Consider the following 22309-nt stretch of genomic DNA (forward strand, 5'->3'; position numbering starts at 1 on the left):
CTAGCTTTCACATTCTTACAGAATATTTTCTCCTTTTTTGGAAGCAGGTTATAAAAATTGTTTTTGGCAAAGACACTGTCATTTGAAGTTATTTTTATGGTAAGGGGTAAGCTACTTAAAAAAGCCATCTACAGTGGGAAAAAAAACATTACATTTTAATGTTGTGTTCTTGTTGATTGTGCTTTTTTATTCAATAATTTTTTAATGAATTGTTCATTATTTTATTTAGACATCATAATCACTATTATTTTACATTTGTCACAGTAGAATATCCATTCAAATGGTCTTTAAGGTGTTAAAAACCAGGAAGCCCTTGAAAGGTCACAAAAGAGCTCTAGGTGACCCACTGCCACCCCACTAACTTGTGCTTGATACGTAAAAGGTTTGCAGGAACGTAGTATTTCAAGGGTGAAAAGAAAAGCAGATGTATTTACTTCAGGATTTAAGTGTTAGGGGGCTGATAAAAAATCAAGAAGATTGTTCATTCATTTGTTGTTAATCTCTGAGAAGGAATTTGTGATTTGCAATATATTAATTTTTTGAAAGTTAATGTTTGTAACCCCTCTGGGTGTTTTGTGTAATAAAAGATACTTTTACTATTGAGGGAATGAAAATATTGAAATGTTGCATGTTGTTTTTCTCCATACGTACAGTATTAAGAACAGTTTCATAGAATGATGGAAATTCTAAGCTGTGTATACAGTCCACTAGTACACTCTCTATAGAGTAATCTAGTTCTAGTAATCTCTAGTACTGCTGAGCTCCAGCCCTCAGGATTGTAAAGGTGTCTTTAATCAGGCTAAAGATGTTAATCTTTACTACTTAAGACAATTATTGGCTGAATTTGGTAATTAAGGTCTCAGCCAGAACAGAACAGGATCAGGGTTTGAGTTATCCCTGCGTAACATGCCATAGGATCACTTTTCTGCAGATTATACGGCTGTTAAACACACCTAGCCTATGTGCTGTATGGCAAGCATCTTTAGGTTTTTTGTCCTTATTTCTTAGAAAAAAAAAAGCTTTTGTAGCACCACTATGAATCTCATAAGTTTAAAATACCATAAGCGTTCATTTTAATTCTAGGCTTTAAACTTTTTATTTTAACACGCTGTTTGAATTTTTATTCCTTCACTGTAGTGACTAGAAGATGAAAATAATGTGTCCACATAAACACCTAACTCTTTCTCAGAAATAACTTCAATAATCGGCTCTCCACTTAATTACAGCCTTTAAAGTCTGTGCCTTCTCAGAGAAGCAGTGTAAGGTTTTCATGAATAGCATGAAAGATGATGAAAGGAGAGCCATGCTGCGCTCTGCGCTCTTTCTTGTCCCATTTGCTTTTAACAACACTGAGAGGCAACTGGGTATTGTGTTCAGTGTAACCACACAGTCTTTTCACATCTCCAAACTGAAAAGTTTTACTCAGATCAAAACTTAAACACTTAAACCACAGAAAGTAAAAGGGAGCTACTCTTTCATTATCAATAGGAGACCCTGTTAAAAACTTGTGAAAATCAGATTTTTCAAGCAGTGTTAACCTTTAATGATGTTTATCTATTTCAGAATGAAAACAAGAAATTAGAAAAGGAAGCATCCTGCTCATTATTACTTTCTGTTCTACTTTTTGATTGTCTGAATATTGTATAAAGATATGACCCAAATAGTATTATGGTAGAAAAACAAGCAGGGAGAAAGTATATTTTATGTCACAATTAACAATTATACTAGATTTACAGTACTAATTGGACCCCTGCCTTCATAAGAAAGGTGGGCATTTTTATACCAATGAGAGACAAAACTAACATGCTGCACACAAGATACTGATTCTTTACGTTTTTAACTAAAATCTAACACTGATCACAGAGTAATTGGGCACCCACTTCCAGGATTGTTTTATAAATTTGCTAGAAGTAAGTCCGTGATGGAAACTTGCTCATAATGCAGAGAAAGTTTAAATGATACTCTTTTAGTGGTATAATAGTCACACCAGTAATCCATCATTTAATAACTACAGAATGTAGAAATGACTCACAATGTGTTAGAGATGTATCACCTTTTAAAATGATATCTTTTACAGTAAACCAGAGGCACAAACTGTACCTATTAAAGTGCTGTGTTTACGGTTTCATCTTTTGTAGTCTATTTAATTTTCTTTTTCAAGTAATAATGAAATAATAATTACTTACTTTGCCTAATGTCTTCATTTTCTTTTTGGATAATAAATGCTGATGACCTAAGTTTAGCACTTCCTGTGGATGCAATAGCCTCTGGTTCAATTTGTCAACTTCCTAATGTAGTGACAGCTGAATCACTTGAGATTACATTCTTGCAATTTGAGTTACTAGTTTTGCAAAACCACTGAAGGTGTTGAAAATAAAGATACTAGAGTTCGCCTGGAAAAAGAAACCCAATGAGGCACAATAGTAGATCAATCAGATACCTTTTTTCTGTGAAAAGGGGAGTTTCCTGAAATCTTCTAATGACAAGAGCAAGCCTTTGTGTTTGTTTGATTGTTAAAATGGGATCTGGGCTATCTTTTAAATATCTTCCACCTTGTATCTCAAAATGTGTGTAAGAATATGTCAAGGGTAGCTTAAAGACTGAGTGAGTTAAATTGCAGGATGTATCAGCTGTTAATCACCAGAAGTCCCATTACCTTTTGTTGTGTGAAAACCTCAATGGTTCTTTGTGGGAATGCCCACAGTGTGAAAAAACACTTTATGCAGTTAGGCTACTTCTGTTCCTGTTCCATTTTGAATATCTATTGAAAGAATGTGATTTAGAAATGTACACCTGAAAAATGTTTTAACTTCTTTTTCTGTTTTCTTAGAGACAGAATTAAATAAGAAAAATCACCTATTACAGGGGAAAAGGGTTGTTCTGGTCTTAATGTATTATTCTATTTTGAGCTGATTAGAAGTTATTACATCTATAATTAGCTAAGAGGATGAGATGAAAACATGCTTTTAAGTCAGTCAATAGGAAAGATTCATGGGGTTCATATGCTTTCAATTTTTGTGTGGTATTGGAGAAAGAATGTCAAAATCATGCTGCATCTTCAACAGAGGAAATCGGTTTTACAGTCTCATTTATTATTGTATTTATTTTTGTTCTTACACCCACAGGTTTGGCACATGTACCTAGATTATTAGTATTATTTTTTATCTGACACTGTGTCTTACAGCTGAGAAGGATTATATTTAGATACGCTTTTGTTACAAAAGAAGCAAGCAATCACAGAGACTAAAGATGTCCTCCTAATCCAGCATACTTCTTATGCATTTTATGGATTATTTAGCATCAAGTCACCTCAAAGAATACTAAAAAAAAGGAACAGTGAGGCAATCAAACAAGACTGTGTATAATTATAATGTCAGAATACAGGATTTCAATGTATTGATATATCTGGAAAACATAGTTACAAAAGATTTTGAAACATCAAAATGCGAACCATGTTAAATGAGCAGCATCTTATTTTGATTTTGCTATCCTTAGTTTAACGATGAAGTCAATGAGTAAAATGACAGTAGTAAATCTTTGACTCGGAGTTTGAAAAAGTCTGTTCCCTTTTGTTCTTTATGGGTGAAATGTATCATGTCAAAATGGATATTCACATAGCTAGATATTTAGTCACCTAGCTTAGTGTCTCATCAACAATCTTAAAATCTATATAACTAGTTTTAGCATTAAAAGATTCACCTTTAAACCCACTTTTTCTACAGAGCAGTATAGTCTATGAAACTTTGCGGCGTCACATGTGGTAGAAAATGGTTCCAGGTTGCAGTAAGTGTGAGAAACAGAAAGAGAAGTTGTTCTAATCCTCCATCACCACCTGGCTGCAGAAAATACTGGATAAAAACTTTGTTGCTTCTAATCAGTTAAGGTGCTTAACTGCACAGTAGAATTAACACCTTCACACCTGCTGTTAGGGTTTCAAGGTCTGTGTCCTAAAAAGACACGAAGTTTGGAAGCCGAAAGGATTATGGTCATTTGGAATCATTTACTTCTGAGCTCCAGTACTCTGGGTTCCAACCATATTAGAGCACAGAAGGCCAGATTGTTCTCAAATATGCCTTCACTGGCTGAAGACTGGGCACATAATCACTTTAACAGCCAGGCGTTTTTGTGATATCCAACTATTTTAATTCTGTGTCTCATGTCTTCTTTCTCTCTTGAAGTTGTGTGATTACTGGAAAGGCATTGGTTTGCTTTCCTGTTTTGCTGAGTAGCTTTCTCAATTTATCTTTAGCTTGAAAACATGCATTCTTAACCCTTGTATTCACTCTAACCCTTTATGTAACAATTTTAATTCTAAAACTGTTACACCAGAGGTAATCATATTAGTTTTATAGTATGTACTGTTTTTAGGATTCTGTGTCATACTCCTTATTAATAAGGGCTTTGGCTGTCTTGGCATTCTATACAAATTAGAGGATCAGTAGAATTTGCAAAAACATGGGGATTCTGTGATCTCTTTTCTTTTAGTGCACTCATCTTGAACCTTCTGGTCTAGGAATGCTAGGCACTTTACCAGTGAAGCAAGGATGTATCCAATTCAATATCAAGTCTTTTCCTAACAAAAGAAGAAATATTTACCTTTATAGCATTCAAATTTAATCCCTTCTCTGTGAGATTTTTTAAAATAACAATTTCTCTTCTCCATGTTTGGTGATCCGACTCTATCCCATTAATTCTTATGGGAAAAGCCTCCTGCTTTAAGATGGATAGGCAAGGGTTCACTTTTACGTCCTGAACCACCATATTTACATTGTTCTTATGGGGAAAGGTTCCTCTTTATATGCTGTTTCGCTGTACATTGGGACTTTTTTAGTCCTTAGCCCAGACGTTTATAAGAACTGCCTAAAATAAGATGAGATACCTTTATTGGCCATATACAATTTCTTGTATTAGGAATTTGTCTTTTCGCATACCCCAGCTTGCTCTCCATGAGACACACAGACAGGGAGTGAATACACCCAGTAGATTCCAGTAATTTTGATGAATTAAACAATGAAGACTGAAGATTGTACAGTACTATACATGTATTGTGTTGACAATGCATTTAAAAAAACAACAACAAGCTGCCACACCAGTCAACAGAGCTTTTTTAAAAAAAATGTTATGGAAGAAAATAGAAAAACAAATAGGCCTTTTTGTTATACTGCATTTTTACAGCTGCGTTAGGAGTGAAAGAAGCCTACTGTTTAGTCGGAATGAAACAGGCATATTGTACTGAACTGGATTCATCCACTTAAATAGTTTCAATCTCTTGCACTTGTGGCATGCAGAAAGGAAAACCACATTGATTGAAATTACGCTCTTCCAATAATGAATGTTTTTTATAATTGACCGTTAGCAGTAGTAGTGATTTTTAATTAGCACTTATTTGTTTTCCCCACACAAATCAATTCTAATTCTTAGCCTCATTAGATGCATTTTATGTATTTTTCCAAATCCAAACCATACAGTATGTAGAAGGTTATTTATTATTTTTTGTTAATTTGCTAATTAAAGAATAATAATGCTGTACCCAGGAGGAGAAACGGTAACACTGTTTTACAGCTCTCTGTTACTTTATGCTTCTGTTAGGTTTTTCCTTTTTGGCATGTTTCACACAACTGTATAAATTCTCCAGCTCTGCTAACCTTATTGGTAATTTATTTTAAAAGACTTGTATTCTTCTATTGCATTGTGTATTGTAAAAAATATATTTCCCCAGTTTAAGTTTATAGTATAAAGTGTTCCTTTTCAGTGTGCTTTGCTGTCCTAGGCTCTTAGGAATCTGGAGGGCTGGAGGGCTCTTAAGCACTGTGTCCTTACTATCTTTTATTTGGACAAGTTTGTCTGACTTAAATGTTTGTCTGGGTTGAATTTTTACAAAGGCAACTATGTGGAAAAATGGAAAGTGTTAACTTTTGCTTCGAGAATGCTTTTGTCTCTCTTTTTTTTACAGCTTTTGTTTTTCAACAAGGCTGTAAATTTAATTTATGTATCATTTTCTTGCTGTAATGCCAAAGCTGTTCTCGAAATCTGGAATCTGGAAATCAGAGAAGATATTTAAAAAAAAAAACAATGATTTAATAAATGGAGAATTTAAAATGCCCACAACATTCAACTAAAATAAAAAAATAACAGTAAAATAATATTAATATAAATAGCATAGACTGACTGTGACCACTGACTGTGACAGGTAATTTAACTATGATTTGTTTCATGTGGTAAGCTCAGTACTACAATATAAGGGCTATAATGTGGACACATCGCTAGCAGCCATATCACTATTCATCTCACAACTGGCAACCCACTGAAGCTCAGCAGGTGTGAGCCTGGCCAGTACCTGGATGGGAGACCTCCTGGGAAAAACTAAGGTAGCTGCTGGAAGGGGTGTTAGTGGGGCCAGTAGGGGGTGCTCACCCCACGGTCTGTGTGGGTCCTAATGCCCCAGCATGGTGACGGGGACAATATACTGTAAAAAGGCGCTGTCCTACGGATGAGGCGTAAAACCGAGGTCCTGACTCTCTGTGGTCATTAAAAATCCCAGGGCATTTCTCAAAAAAAGAGAAGAGGTGTACACCAGCATCCTGGCCAAATTTCCCATTTGACTTTATCAGTCATGGTATCCTTATAATCCCCATCTATGAATTGGCTGCCGTCGCATCATCATCCAGGTGGGGCTGCGCATTGGTGGTGGAGGAGAGGCCCCATTACCTATAAAGCGCTTTGAGTGGAGTGCCCAGAAAAATGCTATATAACTGTAACAAAGAGACATGTTTGCTATTTAACCCCCGTCCTATACTCAGATTCTATTCTTTGCTTTTTCCATTGCGGTAAGTGGAAGATTTAATGCAGGGCATCTGTAAAAAAACAAGGAAAATATTAGAATCTTGATCTTAACTGTCTGTTTTATACTGTATATTCATTAATGAGTGGGACAAGTTAAAGTTCCCAAAATATTTATTCGAGATCATATACCCAGAGTGATCTCAAAGTGCTTTTGAAGCTGCATGAAAAGTTATTTCCCTGCAACTGATGTTGTATTTTAAAACTTAAGTCATAATGATGGATTGTCTTTCTTTGCTATTGATTACAAACCTTTCACTTACAGTACTAGACCAAATTGGCTTAACTTTCCTGTATTCCTTAATTTCTGTGTTTCTTTTCCTACAGCCTAACCTGCCAGATAAACTTTTTGCATATTACTGCTTTGGACATTCTGTCTTCTTTGTAGAACTAACACAGCAACTGGCTGTTATTTTGTTGTTTGACTTGAATGACTCACTTGTTGTTTTGTCTGGAAAGACTGAAATGAGCTAAATTTTTCAAGGTGTTCTGAGCATACAAGTGGAACAGCATACTGATTACTGGGAGCGGAGAAAAAAGCACCTAGGAAAAGGTAGAAAGTTTATAAGCAAGATCAAAAACAACACTTAGATTGAAGTTTGGATGCTCTGCTTAAGTTTGTACCCAGGAGAGTGGACATGCTTCTCTTCCAAAATTAGGAAGACCTACAAGGCAGACGAGACAGATGAAATGAGTTGAAGCTTCCAAGAGAAAGCATTTCTTTTTCTGTTGATCTCAAAAAAACAGGATGAAACTGAAGCTACTGAGATTCAGTCCCAAAGTACACATCTTTTTCATTGTGTCTTCAATTTCTATTTTAATAAAATCTTTTGTAGTTTTCAAGTGTTCTAAGTTGGCAGTATGCTCTGTCAAGCACAGCAATGATGTTTGCTGTAAAGCAGGTAGATTAACAGCATTTTGTAATGTTGTATGCCTGTGCTTGCATTGCAAATTCTGAAAAAAATGATTTGGTGATTTGGTTGTGTGCAATACTTAAAAGTGTATGTTTTGACATTTCAATCTGTAAATTCAAATAAAAATATAAGTCAAGATTTACCGCAGGACATAGTTTTTATTAAGAAGGAAATTATGTTTCTAGTACAGTACAATTACTTTGTAATTATGGGGTTCGGAACAAATTGGCAAAATATATCAATATTCATCCTCTAGATTAATCTAGATAATCATGGATTTTATAGTCTCCTGTTCAACAAGCAAAATTGATAAGATAGGACATTTTGAAACTAATCTTTTTTTTTCTTCCCACTACCCATGTGCATGCTCTGAATAACACAGTTCACATTTGGTTGTTAATATTAGTGTTAAAATGTTAAGATTAGTATTATTAACACCTTAGCCCTGGGACAAAGATCCAAAAAGTTAGTACCATCTATTAATAAGACCTTTGCTGCCTAGATTTAATTTTGTAACTGTCAACAAAAATCAGCATAAAATATTTATATTGCATCTTTAATGTATAATTCTTCTCTTTTTATCCTATGTAATTTCCACATGTTCTGCTTCACAGCTAAGGACTATATAATAACTGCATTAGCCCATCCAGCCATTGACACTGTCTAAAATGAAACTGGAATGCACTGTAGTTGCTGGTAGTGGAGAGCACACTGACAGATGGGGTCCTTCAATTTTTAAAGCTGTTTTCTTTGCTTCATTGAGCCTCAGCACATTGCATCATGTAGCACATGAACATCAAGACAAGGGAAAAAACATAGGATTACAAACTTTCATTTCTTTGCTTAATTTTAAGATATATTCACATACAGTGACCAAAAGTAACTGAAAGAGTGCCATCTTTCAGGCTAGTGTAGATATAAATCCTGCCATACACAGGTTTAAGACAGTTACCTGTATTATTATATTATTGCTGTGACATAATGCTGTTGTAGCTATTGTTGACCTTTGCTCTTCTGCTGCTAATTCATTCTGTTCATACTGAAAGGGCTGGCTGGTGATTCACAATTATTTCACTTGACTTTAAGCAATGTTAGCTTTTTTGCTTTCTTTGTTCTGGCTTCTAGATGTTAAAAAAAGCTATGATTGTGTTGTATAACAGTTATACAGTGACAAGCAGATTAGCTAGGAGCTCAGGACAAACTCTGTTCTCTTTGAGGAAGTGCTAAATATTAAACCCTTGTGAAATGATAGTAAGCAGACATCAAGTAATCATATTATTGAATCTCTGATTGAAGGTTTAATAGCATGTAAAAGTAGATAGGAAATCTACTCTAGGAGTGGCATTATCTGTTATAGTATAGACTGGACTGATTTTAACCTTCTGAATAGCACGTTTGGTAAAACAATGTAAAACTTTTTTTTAAATTTAATTTTGTTTATTTCTCAAGGAATACCTTTTTTCTTTCTGTTCTGACCATTACATTTTATTTCTTCCAAGGATACTTAGAAAATAAACGTAAATTATCACCATGTCAGCATTACCACCTAAATGCATAGACACATAAACACCTAAATTCAATATACTGTATATGACAGTGTTTTCTGATATTTGACTTGAAGATGGTCCTCACCTAAATGGGTAAAGTTACAGTAGGTGCCAAAATTGCCTTCCTTGTCATGAACAAAGTGGAAACTACTAGGATCTCTTTCGGATACTCATGAGTCTCAGTTAAACTTTAAATTTCCTTAACCTTGAATCAGTTGTTTTAAAACATCTTCATGTTTAATTCTTCCCTTTTCCTTAAGCTATGCATTGTATCAGAGACCCTATTGTCAGGCAGCAGTCTCTGGTGGAAAAAAGGGATTTGGCTCATTACTTGAAAGGAAGGGGGGGAAGGGAACTTAATTTACTGACCAATTATCCCTAATAAAGTGTCCATGCTTTAATTAATAATTACTTGAATTGCTGTAATTACATTTGCTCATTATAAAGTACTCTGGTGCCTTTGGCTTATGTGATAATTTAGTGTTAAAATGACCAAAATGAAAAAAAGAGGAAATCCCTGTTATTTCACTTGCTTTTAAGCTAATGTGTAATGTTACCAATTAAACACATTTACCGAAAATCTTGTGTACTGAGGTTCTACATTGTTTTAATACATTTCCAGAAAGTAAGTTGCCATTTTGAGAAGAGAAGGAAGATGTTTTAGAAAAGAAGATGCATAACATTGAGCTTAAAACAGCGGATGCAACACTTACATCTGGCTTTACTGGAGATTAGCATTAGTATTCTGAAACTCTGCACAGCAGAAATCTGCTATAGAAAATGTGCACAAGTTTGCAAAGGTTTTATTTACACCTGCAGTGACTGCAGATAAATGTCAACTATGTCTTTATCCTCCATACCAATACAATATGTACTGTAGGACCTCCTAGGCCTTTTTTCAAGTTCAAGTTCACATTTTATTTGTTATTCCAGCCATATACAAGTATCCAGTGGAACAAAATATCGTTCCTCCAGGTCCACGGTGCATATACAGACAGGACAGACAGGACACTGACATACACATTGTAGACAGGATACACATAGTGCAAAGTGCAGATAGTGCAAATACATAGTACAATATACACACCACACTGGGGGCATTTAAACCCTGTTTCTGGAATTGGAGTGGGTGCAGGTAGATTCCAGGGTGTTGAGGAGCCTAACAGCCTGCGGGAAGAAGCTGTTCCAGAGTCTGGTGAAGCTAGCCCGTACACTGCGATATCTTTTCCCAGATGGTAGGAGGGCAAAGAGTTTATGGGAGGGGTCATCTACTATACTGTAGCCCCTGTGTAAGCAGCGTTTGTGATAGATGACAGAAATGGAAGGGAGAGAGGCTCCAAATTTCAGCTGTTTCCACAATTCATTGTAGGGTCTAGTGTCATATCGTTTCACCAGTGCAGGTAATTACTGGTGCTAGTTGATGCCTTTAGTCAATCTATAGTATGAGCTTCTTTAGACATTTGTTTACCTGTTTCTGCTCTCAGTCTTAGTTTAAAAATGCTCAAATTCAAGTGTGTTGCTTCAACAATGTCAACAGGGTTAATACCATTTACAGATCCCATTCAGCTTTTTAAGACTTGAATGTAAATTTATACACAAGCCACAAATTGAAATTTGTGATTAAAATCTCAGCTGGAACAAAAAAAAGAAACGGCAGTCCTTCAGGACCATATTAAGGAACCAGTAAGCTAGGTTACTGGCTTAGCGTCCTTCATCCACAGCTGGGGTGCAGCTCTTGACCCAGAGCAACATTAGGAAATCTGTGCAGGAATTCCTGGAAGGAATACTGTCTGTTGTATGGGGTGATTTTCCAATGCTGTTTGCCTATTTCATCATCATGCTTTTAAAATATGATAAGAGGCTGTGTATGAATCAGATTCATGTTTGAAAGCATAACTGCTTCTAATGAATTCACCTATACAGTACATCTGTACCATACATCTTTTTTCTTTTTTTTTGCTTTCATGAAAACACGAGATAGACTCTTTGGATAAGCAATTTAGTTACAAATAAATGAAAGAAAATGGGACAAATGGTTGCAGAACCAGCATGCCCTGTGATCGTTACAAAGCAAAAGCAATTTTTATTTTATTGGCATGAGAGCCATCACCAGATCTTCTCATTCTTGTAGAATTTTTGAATTATCTCCTTAGCTGCCTCAGTATTGTCTTTGAAAGTTCTGACTCTGCTTGTGCAATCCTAAGTGTATTTTTTTCTTTACCTGGACTTCTCTGTACAAAGGTTTGCAGTCATAATATTATTTGCATTCCAAAAGGGTATGTGCACTGTGGCCTTGGATGGCACCCAACACACAAGCAGTACTTTCTGTGTTCATGGCAAAGAGATGAACCACATTCAAAACATTAATGCTCGGCCTGTTTAATGTTTTTGAGGGCTATGTAGAGTTAAATAAAAAGTGAAAATAATACTTAACAACACCAGTAATTAGTTGAGATCTTTCTGTTTAATTTTTTAAAATGTATTTTGTGCTTTGAAGGTCAAATACAAGTTTTGATGAAAAAATTAATGAGAACAATGATTTTCATTATATTTAAATGTGGTAATTAATTTACCTGAACATCATTTTAATGATTACATTTTTAATATTTGATTAATTTTCCCACCTTCCACTCCTGCTTACAAGCAAAGTCTGTCACTTTCTGTGTAAGCAAATGGTTAATGTTTTGTGTTGGTTATGAAATTGTTGTCTGCCAGCCCTCCTGTATAGTGCTTCATTGTCTGACCATGAGTGAGTAGCAGCTTATCGTGTGGACTGTGTGATAAAATCCAGATGCTTTTTTATTACCTTGGACTAAAGTTGTGCAAGAGAAAGCAACACGGGGCCATCTGACCTCACTGTAATTATCTGTGATAATTGACATGTCATTAGCCCATAATAACCTGGGTATATGTACCAATTCCAGAACATGAAATATAGGTTTAAAATAAAGAAGTTAAACAAGAGAAGAAGAAGAAGAGAAGGTGAATTCTGTGACACAACTTTGGCTCTGTTATTATCTGCAATCATGCAGACTTTAGCCAACCAGTAATCACCTTTCTGATTGCAGCTCTTTTGATAAATGCCCTAATTCTTTTATCTTTGTTTTATTGGCCTGTATTTCTCTTATGCACATGAGAGTACCAGTAGCAGTAATTCAAAGAGTCATGGTGACATAAGAAAAAACAAGGTGCATCCCAGTTTTTCCTTTTGATCTTTAGAAAAGCTATATAAACATGATATAAACTTGAATTGTTTTGTCGAAATGTTGTATATGCATTTGAGCAATTTAAATAACCAGATGTGATGATGCCCAACTTCTTCCTCATACACAAATATAGGGCCCAAAACATGATGAGCATATCAGCCACTGTCACTGATAAATGTCACTGATAAATGCAGACATAAAATTGTAACTAAGCTATTTATCAGGCTACCTTGAAAAAACTACTTCCTTGTATCATTGATCATTAATATACTTCATTTATCAGGGGTGCAACCCATTCTTTAGTTTTAATTCATGAGATTGCATCACAAATCTTCACTTTGAGCAGAGATACTTGGCCAGGACGCCCAATGCTGCACTATTATTTCCAACAGCCTTTGAACCCCTGGCATTTCACACTGCTACAATTCACATTGCATTACAGGATGAAACAACAGAGACAGTTATACAGACATTAACTCTTTAACTTTAATTTAAAATTAATTTTTGTTGAAATTAGAATGAAAAGCTAGTTAATATAAGTCTGTGTGAGACAGTATTTGAAATTCCTGACTGACTTACAAAAATGGAAAATGGGCTAAAACATTCCACAGCCTCAAAAGAACAGAACAGAAAGGGATGGTCCTCTAGGGTTTGGGGCTTTTTTCTCTAAACTAAAAAAAGGTCAGAGTCCAAAGTGCAAGGTGTATGTTTAGTGAGTGATCAATTCCCTGATGACATCACAAGCCAAACCATTCACGCCCTTAAAGGTGAGTAGTGGTAGTCTGAATTTTATTCTGAATTCTACAGGGATCCGGTTAGAGAAAACTAAAATAGAAGATATGTGCTCATGCATTTTAGTTTTACTTAAGATCTGAGCAGTCTGGACATGTGGCAATTTAAGAACATATTCGGATACAATAGGCAGCAAACCAGCACTGTATTAAACTATCTTTAGAAACGTAAAAGGTATGCATGAATTTTTCTGCAGCAGACTAGAAGAGATATGAATGGATGTGAGCAATTTAAGGAAGGATGACAAATAAACACCTATACAACATTTTAAACATGAGCTTGAAACAAGGCTCAGACCAAAGATAACACCAAAATTGCCAACCTGTGTGCATGGACTGATTCCAAGACCATCAGCAGCCAAAATAAAGTTGACACTGGATGGATAGTTTTGATAATCAGCATAACTTCAATATTGTCTAAGTGAGATTTTGTTGCATCCATTATTTAACATTATCGAAACGATTTTCATGCAATGATAATCATGTGTCACCAGCATAAAAATGAAAACTAATTCCAAAACTATCAAGAACGACCCAATGGTACTATATAGATTTACTTGATACGAAGAAGTAGAGAGGACAAGTACTTTTTCTTCCAAATACATCATATCCTGGAGGTTGAAGAACAGCTATTAATTAATTCCTAATGCAAGAAATTGTATATGGCCAATAAAGTGATTCTCTCTCTCTCTTAATAGATGTGGTGGAATATCAGGATATAAATTGAATTATAGCATGTCACAGATTATGCATGTGACAAATCTCACTAACCAAATCAAATCAAATCAAAGTTTATTTATCAAATGCACAACAATACAGCGTGCAGCAGTAGTTGCTGGAAATGAAATGTCTTTTCTGCGAGCTCACAAAAATCACAAGAATCACAAAAACACAAAATTGAGGTTATGAAAATAAGGTTACATAATAATAGATGTAATAGAAATGGAATGAAACTCAATATGAGTAGAGCTGCTCTGTGTCCATGGTGTATGCAATATACTGTATACAAGTAGTGCAGTTATGCTGAATACAGTGAAAACTGTGTGTCCATGTAGCCATTACAGGTGATTTGCTAAAGGAGCTGCAGGTTGGCTATTTAGCAGTCTTATTGCCTGGAGGTAGAAGCTGTTCCGTAGTCTGTTGGACTTGGAACGAATGCTTTGGTACCACTTACAGGACGGTAGGAGGGAAAACAGTTTGTGACTGGGATGACTGGGGTCCTTGAGAATGGACCTGGCCTTCTTCAGACATCTAGCTGAGTAGATATCCTGGATGTTTGGTAGCTCACAGCCTCAACCTCCCTCCATCCTACTTTAATTTTGACTGACCTATCATGATTTTATGCTTGGGTATATGCCTTGTATGAGACTGATGTATTATTGTGTCTGTGATAAAGTGATGCTCAGTTCTCTTTGTTTCGATCTCAGTTAGAGTGAGTCTTGTCAAGATGCTTATCCTTCTAAAACTGATGTTGTCATTGTCAGTGACATCCTATCCTTAGTAACCATACTAAGTTTTTAACAGCCTAAGATTAAACATAACACTTTTCATCTTATCTGAGATATCAATGACATATCCCTCACAAATATTAAATATACATGTAGGCTGTGCAGGCAAGAGCCTTATTTTAAATTGGTTCACTCTAACTCTTCTAATTGGCTGTGCATTGAATCTGAGAAGAGCAGTCCCATCCCACTGGATTTTCTGTTAAGCTGTGATGCAGCTAGTATTCGTTTTGGTGATAAACAATTTCTTAATATCAAGCACATTGGCAGTCTGAGCAACACTCAAAGGGAGCACATGGGTGTTAAGAACTTTCTTTCACACTACTATGTACTTACGGGCCATCTTGTATTAAGCCTTTAGGACTATTGTTTTATACCCTTAAAACCTTTAAATATTTTAAGACAATTTATAAACACAATATACATATGCAAGTTGGGCACCAACTTGTTATAGTACATAATCTCTAAGAATGGCACCCTTTTTGACTCCATTTCCTACTTTTCAGATTTATTCCTTGAGAGAGTACAGTATATTCCCAAAAAAATCTGATTCCTGGTTTATACTCTAATATGGGGGAACCACAACTGATGTTAAAAGAATCATGGGCTAATGACCATAATCATAAGAGATAAAGCTGGGGAACTTGATAGCTACCCATATTAATTACCCAATAATTAAAGCACGTGTTTTTTGGGGAAAAAATAGATTACTGTGCTTTACCACTTTAATATCATTACTGCTTTTCTGGAATAGAATTCAAATCAGACCTTGATATTAACTCTTGTTTTATAATGTAGTAATATACGGTGTAATGCCTTTTTATATGTTGGTTCATCTTTGCAGTTTTTCTCTTCCTAAATTGTAAATGTTAGCATTCACGTGTATTTTGTTTGTCAAAATGAATAAAAAATAAAAATCATTCTAGTGATTTAAGAATAATTAGACTCTTGATGAGTCTTGGCGACTTTGAGTATGTTCTGAAATCAAATGAAATGTAAACTGCATGAAGATATACAGTATAATCTAGTAATACATTTTGTACTAGATGGATGAATTATAATGCATGGTTTCTGTTAACTAAGAGGACATGGCCAGGACTGAATCAAAGCATGTACCCTCCCACAAATTGCAAACCCAGTTTTTGATGTTTCCTTCTTGTTTGACAGAGATGTCAAACACTATGAACCCACCCCTGAGTGCGGGTCTTGTATTTTAATCCTAGGAGGTGTGGTGCGATTAAGATTTAATCTGATCCTAAATTCTGTTTTTTGGGAGATTTGTTCTGATTTTTCTTAAATGTTTCTGCAAGGCAACAAAAAACCCCACATTTTAACTCTCGGAAACTAGAAGCAAGAGTACAGATGTGGATTTCAGTTTCAGGAGAGTAACGACTCCCTGCTGTACTTCATTCTTCTAATCCATGCCCTAAACTTTCCACCTGTAAATTTAAAGCTAGAGGTATTGAGAAGGTATTTCTTTTAGCTGTTGAGCTCACGAATTCAAGATATGAAATAGTTGGTCACAGCTTTTCAAACATGTTCTAGATGATGTGCTCTTCTTTTGGATGCTTGGACAAGTTGCTTTTCATATTTATTTCTGAAAATTACTATACTCAGGGATAGGACCAGTTGTATTTTAAGTAAGTATTTCACTGTAAAAAGGGAATGAGGCATGCTTTCCAAAGTTTTCCTGATCAGTTGTTTCTGAGACTTGTCACACCAGCTGCGAATCGTTTTCCAGTCTTTAGCAGTTATGACATATGCCCTCAAATGTCATGGAATGACAGAACAAGATGTTCTGACAATTTGTCAAAAGCTATTAAGTGGCTTATGCGGGTATCTGGTCGCATTCCACTGGATAAATGAAAGGTATGGAAGGAGAACAGAGTGCTGCTTTGGCAGCAGTGAGGCACTCATACACGCATGTTGGTTATTTCCACAAGGATCCCAGTAAAGGTGGCACAGACTCCAGTCTGTTCAGTGAAACTTGTCTTTTTCCCCTGCAGCTCGTAACGTTGTCTTGGCCTCATTGTTTCCCAGCATCACACATGAATTGTGCCCATTTCTGTTTCATGCTGTATGTGTTCCTTTTCCCCTGCCCTGTATTGCCTTGTATTGCAATTTCTCTTAATTCTTGTAGCTACTATTAGCAGATTAGTGAAGAGAGTGTTAACATAAGCTCTGTTGTTTTTTATAAAGTAGTGGAAGTTGCAAATACTAGAGTGAAGGGAGGACTTTAGTCAGAGGGATTATATACACCTGCAAAATCTGCACAGCATTAGTTGTTTATACTGTACATGTTGTATACTGGCATTGTCAGTAAGACCTATATGCATCTGAAGGTGTACAGAGTGCTGATATGTCCTGTATATGAATGAATGTGAGCTTGATGGTCTTGAAATGCACTCCACAAGTGAATCATAAAGGAAGGAACCGGTATACCCATTTCATTTAATTATATATAATTATTTTTAAGTTAATAATTTCAGTGCACTGGGCACATTTATTTTCTTTCATAACAGAAGGCACACATATCAAAATTTAAATGATTAACAAAGGTTTTGCCTAGACCACAAAACATATTAAAATCTTTGAATTTGTGGAGAACACCAAATGACTCAACTGATAAAAAAGAGAGTTTGTTTACATATAAAAATGCATGTCTAGAGTGCATTAAAATTGCTAGCTTTCAAAAATGTTAAGAAACAAAAAGCATTTAAAAAATACAGCACACAGTGTTTTGTTTGTAGAGCCACCCAAGAACCATTACAAAGATAACATTTATTTACTTTATTAGCTTTACTGTCAAATTAAAAAAACAACATGTTTTTCAATATTAGCAACTATTGCTGCATCGTTTTTGCAGCAGGGGGTAAAGCTGAGTACACTGGTTTTATTGACAGACACCTACAGTTCTCTGTACAGACAGTATATTAAAAAAGTGTGCAATTGCCAGCTACAGTTTGTAGACAAGTTGTTCTTTTCCTCAGGTCCAAAATGAGAACAGGCTTTTCATTCCATCAGAGCTTTCTGAAGCCCCAAAACTAAAGTGATTCTACACAGTGTCTAAGACTCTTGAAGGATGCCAGAATATTCGATTCCAAGGGCTATCGTTCTATTTGGTTTTTCTGCTCTCTTCTGGTCATTTAAGATTATGAGCTAACAGAGAAATGCCAAGTTTTCACCCTGCCAAGGAGAGTAACAGAATCTTCTGGTAAACAGTCAAAATCATTTGTTTCAAAAGCCGTGAAAGACACCACATTTTCTGGTTTATTCTATATCTTGATGTAGGGCAACCTTAGGTTTTATTCTACACATGTGGTTTCTGGGCTGCCAGAAAGCTGGTTTGCAAAAGCTCTTGGAAAATTAAAGCCATTACTGAATAAACTGATTTAACCAGATGACAAGAGATATAATTGAAAGGGGTATAAAGTAATAGACTCACATTATATGCATAGTGAATATGAAAACTATAGGTAATAGATTTTCATAAGCACATTTGTTCTCCCACAGCAGTATATGGTGTTTGAAAAGACATTTTAAAGTTTTAAAGTTTAAAGACATTCAGGAATGCATAAGAAGGTAGGATGTTTTAATCAAAAACAATAACATGATTGTACAAAGTTTTGCCTTCCCCCAGAGGAGTTGCAGTTTAAATCATCAAGAAAGAGTGTTAAAATTAAATCACAGAAAAAAAGCCCTATTCACTGTTCAGGAATAAAGTCTCAAATCAGTCTAAAAACTGGATGGTGTTGAAGTGAAACTCTTGGCGTTTGATAGTGCTAAACCAGATGTTATTTTGTAAAAACTGGATTGTAGTATCAATATTTAAATGGAGTGAGTAAGCAATATTTTTGCAGTTTAGATGGTTAGACATTTTAGGTTTTGCATACTGAAGTGTTCCTGAAGTACCAATTTATTTTGTTCCTTTGATTTTACCTGTCAAGTACTTGTGTTGGAACTGAATCCACAGTGATATCCTCTTGTCTGAAGTGTGCAAAGTTTCTATAATGAAAATGGTCATCAGGTTTGGGAAAAAAAATAGACGTGTGGAAATAGTAAAAATATAACACAAAATGCAATCTCCCTCTCTTGCAATATTGACACTATACATTTTTACTAAAACCTTTTGGATAATTAGGTGTTTAAACTATTATAAATGTAATATTCTGTAATACTGTTATATATAATATTGTATGAAATATAGAAAAATTAACTTTCTCTGGATTTACTACTGTAAGTATAAAACAGAATACCCATGAGAACGGACAGAAATAGACTACAATAGTATATATCGGGGTTAGCTGTGTAAATTTCTTTTTAGATTTTAAGGATGTCATTTTTCACGCGGAAGATCATTTCCAGTTAAAAACAATGATACACAAGGCTTGTAGTCTTTTGAAAATCACAACACTAAAGAAAGGTATCCTCTCTTAGCTTTAAATGGTCCCTGTTAAGTAAAGCCTGACAAAGAAAGCTATAGAAACACATGAATACCCACAGTAAATCTAAAATGTAGCACTCAGTACCCATGTAAGGTATGAGTCCTAGGATTACTTTTTGAAGTGAGCCCAAATGTTCCCATTTGAACCTTTAAAAGGCACCAGTTCAGTTATGTTCTAGCTGCATGACATACTTGCTCTGTCTTTGTCTCTTCTCCGTCTATCTAACTTTCTGAAGCCTGCTGCTCGGCCTCTTGTCAACCTGTTATAAATTGTGGAGATTAAAAGCAGAATGTTTGTGTGCTGGGCTCCATATAAGGAGACGTTTCAAACTTGTTTTCCCAAAGCATTTCCAACAAGTTTGATATGAGCCCAGCAACATTTCTAAGAGCATACATTGTCATAGATCACTCCAGAGTGACAGGAAGGATAATGTGTTCCCTCTAACCAACGAATGATATACTATCTTTATAGCTTCGTTTTGCACAGGTTTCTTGGAAAATTAAAATCATTACTGCTCAATATCCCCAGCTAGCCTGTCAGTTGAAGTTTTCAGAGTTTGTAGACATCTACAGCCTAGGGCCTGTTTCAGTTTGTTTTCTGAAACTCAGCTGCTTCTGTCCTCTAATTACTGTGGTATGTGACATAAATTATTTTCTGAATATATGCAGGAGATTTATTTTTTGGTAATCATATAACATCAGAACACAGAATGGAATTAGAATCTTGTCGAAGAGTGAAAATCGAAAATACACAAGAGCACAGTGATAATTATGGTATTAAACTGAAGAGTTCTAAGGTTGGAGGCATTTATTCTATGCTGGTCCAGTGGTTTGATTAACTGAGCTCTAGCCTAATATCATGCAATGTTGATTCTTTTTAACTGTTCCTTTTTGTCTGACAAGTATTTATGTGGGATGTTCTATGTTAGTCAAGAGAACTGAAATATGTCCTATTTTATAGAGTCATTTCTAGCCATGTCGCCATGCAGTCTACAGAAGATTATTATCTGACGAAAAGTCAACGCTGTATAACATGACACTTACACTTTGCTTCCAGAAACACTTAAATAAATGGTTTGTCCATTTTGTAGGGCATAGTTTTATTGCTGGGAATGCAAGTTATTAATATCATACTTAATTACCAGTAATAGTAAAATAAATGTCATGTGTAGTTTTGCCTGATGTTTGGACTACGATTGTACATAATGATCTTCACATCTTATTTGATTAAGTATAGCTTGAGGTCTTGTGCCAATAAATCATTCCTCTAAGTATAGGTCATATTGACCTACTTTATGAAGGTTTGAAGTCTTATTGGCTGAACAGTCTTTTGCATTGATTTAAAATTACATGTCCCCATTTGACAATGTGTCTGTGTGTGCTTTGTCTGAAGGCTTTTTTGATACCAAATTCCCTTCCACACTTCCATGCATCCCTCCATACCTATTAGAGGAAAAGAGGCATATATAACGAAATTAAGTGAAGACTTCTAGAAAATATCAATCACCGGAGTTCCCTTTTGACCTTCACACTGCCACCAGGAATCAGAACATTTCCCTTAGCAGAAGCATGTCTGATTGTATTTTTGTTCCCCTTTTATGCTTTTAACAAAATTTTGTTGTTTGACCAAATGCCAACAATTAAGAGGAGAAAAAAATGTTACGTCCATTTGTCTCATTTACTTTGTTTATTCTAAGTAGATCAGTGATCCAGAAATTTCACCAACTTTTTTTAAACTGTCAGCTTCTAAAATGAGGTAGATCTGTTTGTTCTGGACATCTGAAACTCCTGATGTAAGGAACAGCGTTCTGCCTGTGCTTCCAGTTGATTTATACCTGAGTGTGCCTTGTTTTATTGTTGAGCCTGTAGTAGTCCATTACATTGACTGTCAATATTGCTGAAAGGGTTTTGAATTCTTGTTTCAGGTTACCATTTTTTGATTACAAGGGAGCAACAACTAAGACCAATTGGCCAAATAGGGCCAATGTGCAATAAGAGCACCAGGTTAATATAGAAAGAGACCATAAAGTTTCACTTCACACAGTATGAGAATCCTTTGCGAACAGAACTAACTGTAAGTAAACGTTTTAACAAAAGAGACATTTTTTAAATGACCATTTAGAAAGTTGCTTCGAAGCCTAGAGAACTATTAACTGAGCAGGCAGTGTAGGTCACTAGCCTCTTTGCTGAAAGGTTTTCCAAAATGTGACCAGCACTCCTAAGGCCAATTTTAGCTAAAATTTAGGGAAGGTTCCTTATCCCTCTTTTCTTCTTTAGATGGAATCCCACATAAGATTAAGATTAGGATTTACTTTTATTGAGATGTTCTGAGGGTAGGTACATATATAATGCAAATTGTATAAGAAGTAATTTCTGGGGGAATTGTTAAACCACCATCCTGCAATGTAGTTCACTAACATGAAAAAAATTAGCTTCAAACTCAAGAAAAGCAGACTACAATAAACTTGAAAGCAAATGCAAAAAGTACAACTGTAATCTTTCATTATTAAATTATGAATTAATCGTTAATTTTAATCTTTTCAAATTCATAAATTCCTGCAGATATTTTTGTGTTTTTCTGTTTATACACTGTTGTCTCAAATTCATTTCAATTCTTGGCTTGTCTGAAGTGCTGAAAATAAATGCCTTTGTCTTAAAAAAACAAAATAAATCTGTTAAAACACGATTCTCTGTTTTTTATTGTAATGAGTTATGATTAATTAAAGTGAGGTATAGGTCTCTGCGTCTAATTGCAAATGTCTTTAATTTTCTGGTTCATTACATTTCAGATAAAATGTTTTAGCTGTTTAATCTAGCTTGTGCTGAAGAAACATCGCTTTTATATTCTTAAGTTAATACTACTCTATTAATGGATACAATTTGCAGATGATGCTAAAATAGGAGGATTAGCATACACTGATGGAGCTGCAAAGAAAATTCAAATTGACTTTCAAAATGACAGATTTCAAGACAGGGCAAACACTTAACAAATGGCATTTAAAGTAGAGACATGCAGGTGTTACATGCAGGTAGCAGAAAAATGATAGAAGATGCCCTATAAG

General features: G+C 35.3%; 1 protein-coding gene across 3 annotated transcripts in view; it reads left to right on the forward strand.

The window, feature by feature from the left end:
- lpp (LIM domain containing preferred translocation partner in lipoma) overlaps positions 1–22309 on the forward strand; it is a 200898-nt gene that overhangs the window by 41401 nt on the left and 137188 nt on the right. The gene's annotated exons all lie outside the window — the stretch shown is intronic.

The sequence above is a fragment of the Atractosteus spatula genome, chromosome 4 (assembly GCF_055471065.1).
Source record: "Atractosteus spatula isolate fAtrSpa1 chromosome 4, fAtrSpa1.hap1, whole genome shotgun sequence".
Lineage (NCBI taxonomy): Eukaryota > Metazoa > Chordata > Actinopteri > Semionotiformes > Lepisosteidae > Atractosteus > Atractosteus spatula.